At 40.0% G+C, this 7,496-nt stretch overlaps 1 non-coding gene across 1 annotated transcript; it reads right to left on the bottom strand.

Annotated features, from left to right (window-relative positions):
* Positions 1-5,600: 5,600 nt before the first annotated feature.
* Positions 5,601-5,708, bottom strand: LOC148573754 (small nucleolar RNA R71). Its single transcript, XR_015906070.1, has one exon. It is a non-coding gene; the product is annotated as a small nucleolar RNA R71 (small nucleolar RNA).
* Positions 5,709-7,496: the final 1,788 nt, after the last annotated feature.

The raw sequence follows: 7,496 nt of genomic DNA, 5'->3' as shown, positions 1-7,496 counted from the left end.
GGCCACGAATCTCCCTGCCAACCATGAAATGCCACACCAGGGGATTCTTGAGGTCGAGTTGTTTGATGTGTGGGGTATTGATTTCATGGGACCTTTCCCACCCTTACATTCAAACAACTGTATTCTAGTGGCGATTGATTATTTGTCCAAGTGGGTAGAAGCTGTGCCTCTACCCACCAATGATGCCAAGGTGGTAATGAGCTTTCTTCAAAGATATATCTTTAGCCGGTTTGGTGTCCCCATGACACTCATTAGTGATGGATGAAGCCACTTCTGTAACAGACAGCTAGACTCACTTCTGCAGAGATATGGAGTCCGTCATAAAGTGGCAACTCCCTATCACCCTCAGACAAGTGGACAGGTTGAAGTTTCCAACAGAGAACTAAAGAGGATTCTAGAGAAGACCGTCAGTGTTTCAAGAAAGGACTGGTCTAGGAAGCTTGATGATGCTCTCTGGGCATACCGGACAGCTTACAAGACTCCTATTGGCATGTCGCCTTATCAGTTGGTCTATAGCAAAACCTGTCACTTGCCAGTTGAGGTGGAGCATAAAGCTTACTGGGCAATCTGATGTCTGAATCTTGATTCAGAAGCTGTAGGAAAGAAGCGAATGCTTCAGTTGAATGAGCTTGATGAATTCAGATATTCAGCTTATGAGAATGCCAAGCTCTATAAGGAGAGAACCAAGTTACTGCATGACAAGAACATTGCCATCAGAGTCTTTGAGCCAGGACAGAAAGTGCTTCCGTATAATTCAAGGATCAAACTCTTTCCCGGGAAGCTGAAATCCCGGTGGTCGGGACCGTTTGTGGTTACCAGAGCTTCACCATATGGTCATGTGGAAATACAAGAAGAGAATTGATGAGTCCATACTTGACGGTATATTTCAACTCACTTTGAATGGATTTTAGCATATGAACTCACACTTAAGCACCAAAATAGCATACTTTTGTGCTTGATCCCTAATTTGATCTTAAATGTAAAAACATGTAATTTTGTGCTTTAATAGAGCAATTTAATCCCACCTTTGTGCCATTCGATGCCGTGATATGGTTTGTGAGTGGTTTCAGGCCTTGAAAGCAAGAATGGAAGGATAAAAGTGGAAGACAGCATGTACAATGGAGAAAACATGAAGAAAACAAGGAAAAGCACACACAGCAAAGTGTGCGCGCGCACAGACAAGAATTTCCATGTGTGCGTACACACAAACCTGTGCGTACGCACAGGTCGATTTTCAGCCGCGTGTGTGGACGCACGCATCTGTGCATCCGCACAGGTCCCTGCACGTGGATTCATTAATGAAGCACGTGCTGCGCAAATTTGGAGGCCCTTGGCTCATTTTTGGAACGCTGAAATGCTATTTTGGAGTGCTATATAAAGGAGACTTCAACACTTATCAAGGGGGGAGGATTGGAGCAATTTTTACATAGTTTTCATAGTAATTAGGAGTAGGAGTAGTATAGAGTAGATAGCTCTCCTAGGGTTCATCCATTTTCATTGTAGCATTTTATAGCAAGCTTTGATCTTTCATTTTACTTCTTCAATTGTAAGTACTCTAAATTTCCTCTTTAATTCAAGCACTTTTACTTCCATTTCCTTTTGGTTCAAGTTACTTTGTTTATATTGTAATTTTGTGTTTCTCGAAGTTTTGATTAATGAATTTTACATTTCATGCTTCCTTTATGTTTGATGGCTTATTTAGGTTTGGTTTTGTTGATAGTTGGTTATAGTTTTACAATTTACTTTGCAAATTTCCATGGTTCACTTTTATGCACACAAGGTGTTTGTGAAAATGCCAACTCTAGATTTTGAGTAGATTCCCCAACCTTGGCTTGTGGTTTGAGTTCCTAGGATACTAGAGTCATAATGTCCGACATTTAGTGGTAATTCTTGGGTAGTTAGTTGACTCTTGTTTCCATTGACGCTAGCCTTTTATCAACTAGTTTGGTAAGTTGGTTAGGACTTATGGATTAAGGTCAATTATGCTTGCTTGACTTACTCCTCGATGGTTGGGGTTGACTAGGCGAGATTGACTCATGACAATTACCATAGTTGTGGTTATGGCAATGATAGGATTCCTTGGATCCTCACTCCCAAGTCAAGGCTCTTTAACTGCATTTTCACTAGTTTTGATCCTATTTACCTTTGCTTACATCAATTTCCGATTTTGATCATTGTTTAGTTCTTTTATCGCTTAGTTCTTTTAATCTTTTGTTCTTTGGTTACCAAACCCCCTTTTTTTTCCCTATTCACCACCGAAAGAAGTAACATTTCATTTGCATTCCTAAGGAGAATGACCCGAGGTTGAATTACTCTCGGTATATTTTGTATTGAATTTATTATTTGATGGTGAGAATTCATTGTTGGTTTGGACTGTGCTACAAATGAATCGATTCTTGATTCCGAACCGTACAAGAAATCTCATTCTACTAAATTTGGCGTCGTTGCCGGGGAATTGCAAATGGTGTTATATCTTTTGGTTATTGTGAATATGTTAATAGTGTAAATAGCACTTTCTGTTTGCTTGTTTGCTTTTGTTAATAGGTTTTTGTTTATGTTTCCTTAATGACTTTTTCACACTATTACCACAATGCACCCCATGGAGCCTAAACACTTACCTTCATAGTCATCAATCTTACACATCACACCCTCACTACATACAAAACCAAAACCCTTACCCTCATGAGTTTGATTGTCAACCTTCATCCCCTCAATCCTCATCTTCATACATGGATCAAGCCACACAAGAAGTACTTTTCATGCTCATTCAAGAACAACAAGAGTTCCAGAAGAAGCAAGAGCAAGTCATGTCTACCTTAGCCAAGGCTTTGGATCATTTAGCTTCATTGCGTTCATGCCATAAGCAAGAAATTCCAGTGGATGAATGTGTGGAACCACGTGAAAAATGTGGAGTGAGCAAAGAATTAAAAAATCAAGAAGAAGACACCAAGTCACAACATGAAATGTAAGAGAAGATAAATGAAGAATGGATGGGAATTGATCAAGAGGATTCCATCATTCAAGATTTTTTGTCCAACTTGGGTAATTCCTTTTATGATCTTCATGAACCTCCTTTATTGGATTTGGAAGGAGATGTTGATGTGGACTTCACACAACCTCCAATCTTTGACTTGAGTGATGATGAAGAAGAGTCTAAGGAGATTGAGGAAGATTTTGTTTACTAAGAGGTGAAGATATTTGGGCAAGAACAAATTGAGCGGGAAAAGACTTCTCTAACAAGATTTCTAGGCCCATATCAATATGCCGTTTTAGAAACGGATGATCAACTTTGGAACCTTCTTGGAGTAGTGGATGGTGCAGAGAGGAATGTTGATTGGCTAAAGAATAGGAAGTTCATTATCGGAGCCAATCCAACATTTGGAGCTCAATTTTGGTGCAAGAGTCACTTTAGCGGATTTTATGGAGTGCACAAGTATGTCAGTGGTGGTAGAGGAACTCAAATTTGGGATTTGGGCATATATTGCAAGAGTCAACCAAGTTGGATGATAAACCACTATTTTATAGTTTATATTGTGTTTAATTGTGTGGTTTTGTCATGATCCTTACCCACTTATTCATCAATTTAGCATGCATTTAGATTCCTTTCCTAAATTCAGTACATGTTTGAAAATTGCTTCCTAGAGACTTTAATTATTTATTTTTAATTCTCCTTTATTCCATTCGATGCCGTGATCTGTGTGTTAAGTGTTTCAGACTTTATAGGGCATGAATGAGATAGAGATTGGAAAGGAAGCTAGCAAAAAATAGAAGAAACACAAGAATTTGAGGAGATAACCAGCGAGAAGTGACGCGGTCGCCTGGCTCACGTGACCGCGTGAAGGAGCGCAATTCGCAGTGACGCGGCCGCATGGCTTGCGCGGCCGCGCGGATTGGAAAGCGCAAGTGACGCGGTAGCATGGACGACGCGAGCGCGTGGAGAGGAAAAAGCACAAGCGACGCGTCCGCATGGACGACGCGATCGCGTGACATGCGTGATCTGCATAATCTGCAGAATTCGATGAGGGCGATTTTGGACCTTATTTCGGCCCAGTTTTCGGCCCGGAACAGCAGACTAGAGTCAGAGAATATGCAAAAACAAGGGACACATTCATTCAGTAGTTTTTAGATCTAGTTTTTCATTCTCTTAGGTTTCTCTCTCTAGTTTTTAGAATTTTAATTTTCAATTGGTCTTAGCATTGGAACAGTGAGAAGAGTTATTTCCTCATCAAGACTTCATCATTCTAGTTTATTCTCTTAACTTGGTTCTATTCTTCCATGTTCTTTGTTATGTTCAATTTTGTCATTCAGATACTTTTATGATTATTTAATGCAAGGATTATTTTTTTCTTAATTCAATTTCAATTCCAATAATCATGTCTTCTTTTAATTTCCTTTCATGCGCTATGGATTCTTTATTTACAATGCATGAGTAGTTCCCTTACTTGATGGGGAGTTGATTAAAAGGAACTCTTGAGTTGGAAGGATTGAAAGAAAATTTGTAATTGGGTTGAATGTTGGATTGCTATCCTGTCACCGAGGCCAATCCCTTTGAACTAAGTAGGTTGCAACTTGTGAACAGATCTGGCATTCCCACTTGTTTGACTTTTCCTTACCTAGTAAAGGATAACCAATCTGAACAACCATTAATTATAAATTAATCTTACAATCACACCATCAATGATAGAGATTCTAACCAATCAATTCCCAGTCAAGGCTTTTATTTATATTATTTAAAAATCCTCAATTTAAATTCCAATTTACTTAGCGCAACTTCTTGGAACATCTGATTAATAAAACAGCACACTTTTCTGCAACTCGTTGGGAGACGACCTGGGACTTAAAACTCCCAGTAATTTTAATTTACTCTCTGTGACATATTTCTAAATTGATAAGCAGATTCTCGGTGAGTTAAGAACTATACTTGCAACGTAACCATTTTAATAAATTTTTAATTCACCAGCTTCTGCTTCCCATCAATTTTATTAATTAGAATTTATTTATTTGCATTTTATTTAATTTTGCTACTATGAGCTGCATGTTTCTTCCGTCAAATGACGCGTTCACTTCCTGATCCGCGCTTGCTAATATTCGATCCTGAAATTGAAAGGACTATTTCACGAATAAGGCGAGAACAGCATAGGTTAGCCCGCTCTGAGGGCGGATCTGAAAGTGAATCTGAGGAAGAAACCAGCCCTCGTTCTACTGATTCGGTTGTTTTACGTGCAGAAAACATGGCAGCTAGAAGAGTTACCATTCAGGAGGAAGGAGCTCCTGATTTTACAATGCAACCGTTTCAAGCGCATCATCCAGCGGTAGCTATGGATTTTGAAATAAAGACCGCACTGCTAAATTTGATGCCCAAGTTTCATGGCATACCTACTCAAGAGCCTATCAAGCACTTAAGAGACTTCCAGGCAGCCTGTTCTACTGTCAGGCGTGATGGCACTGATGAAACTTCAATCCTGCTGAAAGCTTTTCCGTTCTCTCTTGAGGGAAAAGCAAGAGAGTGGTACTACACTCAATCTCTAGCAAATGTATCCAACTGGGATACACTCAGAAAGGAGTTTCTGGAGAAATTCTTTCCATCTAAAGTTACTGATAAACTGAGGAAGGATATCTCTACAATTGTTCAGGATGACAATGAGACTCTCTTTGAATACTGGGAGCGCTTCAATAATCTTCTGGAAGCATGCCCCCACCACATGATTGACAAGATCGTGCTACTCAGCTATATCACACAAGGTATGAGGCCCCAAGATAAGACCACATTGGAAAGTGCCAGCAATGGGTCTATGAAGAAGTACAAGACCACTGATGAAGCTTGGTAATTGATCAGTGATTTAGCTGAATCTACTCGGAACCACAGACAGAAGCAAGGCCATTCAAAAGCCGTTGTAGAAGTATCTTCTCGCATAGAGACTGCTGCTCTAAATCGAAGCATCTGTGAGATGACCAACCTGCTGAAGCAAATGCAGTTGAGTCAACAAGCTCAGCAAACTCAACCGTAGCAAAACCAACAACTAGTTCCACCAAGAATTTGTGGAATTTGTGCTGATTACAGTCATTACACTGATGAATGCCCTTAGCTCCAACAAGAAGACAACATGGTGGCAGCCACTCACAACTTCTATGACCGCCCCAACTAAGGGTACAATCAAAGTGGAAATAATAACCATGGATGGCAGGACAATTCAAACCAGAATTGGAGAGACAACAATAATAGGGGAGGCAGAGATAACCAGGGAAATCAGAGGTGGAATAATAACAACAACAGGCAACAAAATCAACCTTACCAAGTACCTCACCTGAGGCAAAACCAAGGACCACCGAACAATCAGTAGCAAACCTCTCAATTTACTCATTCTTCTGTATCTTCTAATGAAGATTTATTACAAGCTTTTGAGAAAAGACAACTGGCCATGGAAAATACCATCGTGAACAGTATTAACGCCAGTCTGAATGGTTTCACCTCTACTCTGCAAGCTCTTATGACACAACTTAGTTCAGCATAAAATTTCAGTAACCAACCTTCAAGCACCACTGGAATCCCCTCTCAACCATTACCCAATCCAAAGGGAGGCATTAATGCCATCACCCTGAGGTCCGGAACTACACTGCAGGAGAGGAATCAGGAGGAACCAAGCTCACCAGAATACGCCTCAGCTGAAGAGGTGGTAGAAATCGAAGATGTTGAAGAGGAAGAGGACATACAGGACATAGCTGAAGAAGAGATAGCTCAACCACAGGAAGAAGCACAAAAAGGCACAGGCACCACAGAAAACACTACTCCCATTCCATTTCCACAACTTGCAAGGAAGCCCAGGAAGCAGCTGGAACCTGATCCTAAAATGGTAGAAATATTCAAAAAGGTTGAGGTAACTGTTCCCCTTTTTGATGTTATTCAGCAGGTACCTAAATATGCAAAGTTTCTAAAAGACTTATGTATCCATAAAGACAAAATTAATGAATTAGAAACTATTCCTTTAGGTAGTTCTATATCTGCTTTAATGGGAGGATTACCTGAAAAATGTAGTGATCCAGGTCCTTGCATAGTTAGTTGTACTATTGGTGGTGTAGTAATTTATGATTGCATGTGTGATTTAGGAGCATGTGTCAGTATAATGCCTTTGTCTATATATGATGTTTTAAGGCTCCCTCCCTTAAAAAGGTCGGCAACTCATTTTGTGTTAGCAGATAAAAGCATTATTACAGTGGCTGGAGTTGCTGAAGATGTTTTGGTGAACATTAAAGGGCTCACATTTCCCACTGATTTTTATATCTTGGAGATGCCCCATAATGATTCAGATAAGCCATCATCAATCCTACTTGGAAGACCATTCCTGAAGACATCAAAATTCAAATTGGATGCTTTTTCAGGAACATACTCCTTTGAAATAGATGGCCGCATAGTGATCTTCAATCTGAATGGAGTCATTGACAACCCCCCAGAAGATCGTTCTATCTTCCAGTGTGATGTCATAGACGAGAGTGTGGCT

Source organism: Arachis ipaensis, chromosome B2 (genome assembly GCF_059453495.1).
Source record: "Arachis ipaensis isolate K30076 ecotype BB chromosome B2, ASM5945349v1, whole genome shotgun sequence".
Classification (NCBI taxonomy): Eukaryota; Viridiplantae; Streptophyta; class Magnoliopsida; order Fabales; family Fabaceae; genus Arachis; species Arachis ipaensis.
Note: the sequence above shows the minus strand (reverse complement) of the source record. Positions and strands in the feature narration are given on the sequence as shown.